Consider the following 4,634-nt stretch of genomic DNA (forward strand, 5'->3'; position numbering starts at 1 on the left):
ATTCATGGAGACGAAGTAAAAACTTTGAGGTTCGCCGATGACATTGTAATTCTGTCAGAGACGGCAAAGGACTTGGAAGAGCAGTTGAACGGAATGGACAGTGTCTTGAAAGGAGGATATAAGATGAACATCAACAAAAGCAAAACGAGGATAATGGAATGTAGTCCAATTAAATCGGGTGATGCTGAAGGAATTAGATTAGGAAATGAGACACTTAAAGTAGTAAAGGAGTTTTGCTATTTAGGAAGTAAAATAACTGATGATGGTCGAAGTAGAGAGGATATAAAATGTAGACTGGCAATGGCAAGGAAAGCGTTTCTGAAGAAGAGAAATTTGTTAATATCGAATATAGATTTATGTATCAGGAAGTCGTTTCTGAAAGTATTTGTTTGGAGTGTAGCCATGTATGGAAGTGAAACATGGACGATAACTAGTTTGGACAAGAAGAGAATAGAAGCTTTCGAAATGTGGTGCTACAGAAGAATACTGAAGATAAGGTGGATAGATCACGTAACTAATGAGGAGGTATTGAATAGGATTGGGGAGAAGAGAAGTTTGTGGCACAACTTGACTAGAAGAAGGGATAGGTTGGTAGGACATGTTTTGAGGCATCAAGGGATCACAAATTTAGCGTTGGAGGGCAGCGTGGAGGGTAAAAATCGTAGAGGGAGACCGAGAGATGAGTACACTAAGCAGATTCAGAAGGATGTAGGTTGCAGTAGGTACTGGGAGATGAAGTAGCTTGCACAGGATAGAGTAGCATGGAGAGCTGCATCAAACCAGTCTCAGGACTGAAGACAACAACAACAACAACCACACACATAGTACAAGAACTAACTGTATTATCCCTGCACTCCACATACACCATGATCATGTCGGCATTATCTGCATTGGTAAATTGCCCTCACACACTAAATGACTAGAAAGTCGCAATACACTGAGGAACACACAAGCACACTGTAAGAAAACATAAAATCATCGTACCTAGCAACTATGTCGGTTGAATGGCATAAACAAGTGTCAGTGCGGAAACTTGTCAAAATACGATATCTCATAACCGACTCGCACTTAAGTCCTGAAACAGATACCCTTGACCGTCTATTTGCCCTACTTTTAGTTTGTTAATATCATAAGACACTGTTCCACTTAAAAAGTGTACATTTGTTCAAGAGATATGCTTTATGCATATTACCACAATGTCTTTGTTGGCTAGCAATATTATCCCTGACTACGAAACCGTTACGTGGAAACCGCACTTTCCATTTCCGCAACACCTGCAGTGCAAGTTTTAAGTGATTCACCCAGTATAAAGGCTGAAAGATGCGGGTCAACCATGAGGGCAATGACGGAGGAGAATGGTGTGACATCTTTATCCTCCACACCATGCAGTCTGTGCCGTGCTGGGTCCTATTGCTTATGTTTCACCAGATCACTACTGGCGACTGACACATGCGCCCCCATGTCCAATAATATCCTGCAGTCTTTTTTTTCCTACTATTCCTCTTAGCTACAACCACCTCTGCATACGATTTCGTAGCATCCAGTCTTATAGGGAATGACAGTAGGTGGACCTGGGGTTTACGTTGGCGTTTAACAACTTGTTCTTACCCAGTCATCTACCTCTAAAACTACACACATTAAAAAAAAAAGGTTTTGCATCACCCTGGTTCCCAGAACTCCTGAAGTCAGACGTTGACTGTGGATAATGTATCACAGACGCAGTCCCTCTGACTGTTCAGAGATGTCACTAAACCCACCCAAAGATGTAAACAACCATGCATGGGCAGCGCCTATTAGACGGAGGGGGTCCGACAGCCGATCAGTTCCAGTCATTCCACCAGGAAGGAGGTACACAGCTCGTGTTACCTGTATTTCAACCATGCCTAGACGGCCAATACCGCGGTTCGATCGCGTACGCATTGTCACTTTGTGCCAGGAAGGGCTCTCAACAAGTGAAGTGTCTAGGCATCTGGGAGTGAACCAAAGCGGTGTTATTTGGACATGGAGGAGACACAGAGAGACAGGCACTGTCGATGACATGCCTCGCTCAGTCCGCCCAAGGGTTACTACTGCAGTGGATGACCACTACCTATGGATTCTGGCTCGGAGGAACCCTGACAGCAACGCCACCATGTTGAATAATGCTTTTAGTGCAGTCACAGGACGTCGTGTTACGATTCAAACTGTGCGCAATAGGCTGCATGATGCACAACTTCACTCCCGACGTCCATGGCGAGGTCCGTCTTTGCAACGACGACACCATGCAGCGCGGTACAGATGGGCCCAACAACACGCCGAATGGACCGCTCAGGATTGGCACCACGTTCTCTTCACCGATGAGTGTCGCTTATGCCTTCAACCAGACAATCGTCGGAGACGTGTTTGGAGGCAACCCGGTCAGGCGAGTGCAGCAAGGTGGAGGTTCCCTGATGGTTTTGCGTGGCATTTTGTGGGGCCGACGTACGCCGCTGGTGATCATGGAAGGAGCCCGTGACGGTTGTACGATACGTGAATGCCATCCTCCGACCGACAGTGCAACGATATCAGCAGCATATTGGCGTGGCATTCGTCTTCAAGGACGACAATTCGCGGCACAATTGTGAATGACTTCCTTCAGGATAACGACATTGCTTGACTAGAGTGACCAGCATGTTCTTCAGACATGAACCCTGTCGAACATGCCTGGGATGGGTTGAAAAGAACTGTTTATGGGTGATGTGACGCACCAACCACTCTGGGGAGTGGCACAATCTGGACCAACTGTGCCTTGATGAACTTGTGGATAGTATGCCACGACGAATACCGGCATGCATCAGTGCAAGAGGACGTGCTACTGGGTATTAGAGGTACCGGTGTGTACAGCAATCTGGGCCATCACCTCTGAAGGTCTCGCTGTAAGGTGGTATGACATGCAATGTGTGCTTTTCATGAGCAATAAAAAGGGTGGAAGTGATGTTTATGTTAATCTTTATTCCTATTTTCTGTACAGGTTCCGGAACTCTTGGAACCGAGGTGATGCAAAACATTTTTTGATGTGTGTATTACTTTCTCTTACTTAGTTCACATCGCACTAATGCTGGTGACACTGCGTCCTTACATGCCCCCTTTGTCCACATCTGAAACCTTCTATTCTAGCTACAACAATGTCTGTTTACCCTGAACTCCAGTCGCGTAATCAATCTTCACACACTCTGTAGCTAACCACATTGCTGTGGAGAAATCCGTCTGACTTTCTGCCCATACATATCTTGGTATTTCCACATGCAAATCTCTTAAAAAAACATTGAGCGCCCTTTGCTCACCTTCTTGCAAAATTATTTCATTGACTGCAGCATCCTGTCCTAATTCATAAGTACATCCATTAATTATCCTTATCCTATTCACAACCTGTTCCACAGTTTCCATATTTTTCTTAGTCATTATCCCTAATTGTTCCCTGTAGTTATGGCACTATTTCGTTTCGTTTATCTCTGAATTGATCCTTCTATGAGTTATTTGAATGTAGTGGCTCCCTTAGGAGATTCCGTGTACCTTACAAGTAGAGGAAGAACCTGCCCGTCAACCCACTCTCCATTGTTCCGAGATGTATCCAAGATGGGGGCGATGATGCCATCCAAGATGACGGCCTGTAGACTTGGCAACAGCGCATGACATCGTCCAAAATGTTATCTGTGATGTCATCCAAGATGGCGGCATTTGGCGGGAAGATTAAATTTTGACGGGAAGATAGGTCAATTGGGCAACCTTCACTTACATAACCTCCCTCCCCTTCCCTTCCCAAGAAAATGGCAGGAAGTTCAAATTACATTGGGACAATGCAACACACCTCTACTAACCTAAGAAAATGGCGGGAAAAAAGGTCACTTCGGCTACCTCCACTAACCTAAGTCATCCGACCGCCACTTCTTCCTAGGGATTGGTGAAAAAACAACTCAGCCAGCGCTGGGCAGCTGGAGAGAGGAAGGAGTGTACTTTATTTATTTTGGAGCAAATTATTTAGGGGTGGATTTCGAGAGAAAGTATATTTATTACACTGATACAAAACATATGCTCTGACGTGCTTGGGTTCATGCTAAACAGAATACAGACCTGTAAACTACTCGTAAATTACCGAAATAACCCATGTATAATGGTCTGCAGACACACTTGCTGATTGTAAACTGCCAAAATAATGCATTGCACAGCCTACAGACATGCAAACCATTCGTAAATAATGCAATACATTTATGTCCAGAGAGCCAAACAACTCGTAAATTGTCGAAGTAGTAATCCATCTAAAAGACTCTGCAAACATGCTTGCTAATCTTCAACTATCAAAATCATGCACCAGTCTTATTTAAACAATTTGAGGCACTACCACCATCCAGTGTGCTCGCCATGATGTGCGGAGTCTAACTGGCCTAGTATACAGTACCACCACCAGAGCATGCTGTCGTCCGTTCAATGACGTAATCCAAGATGACAATCATGACGTCAGCTGATGACACAACTACCGTGATCCAAGATGGCGAATTTTGGCGGGAAACAGTGTTCACCATGAGTTTTGAATCTAGTACACAATACTGCCACCAGAGGGCACAGTAGTCCATTCCGTGACGTAGCCCAAAATGTGGGGGAAAATGATGGGAAAAGGA

The sequence above is a fragment of the Schistocerca gregaria genome, chromosome 1, assembly GCF_023897955.1.
Source record: "Schistocerca gregaria isolate iqSchGreg1 chromosome 1, iqSchGreg1.2, whole genome shotgun sequence".
NCBI lineage: Eukaryota > Metazoa > Arthropoda > Insecta > Orthoptera > Acrididae > Schistocerca > Schistocerca gregaria.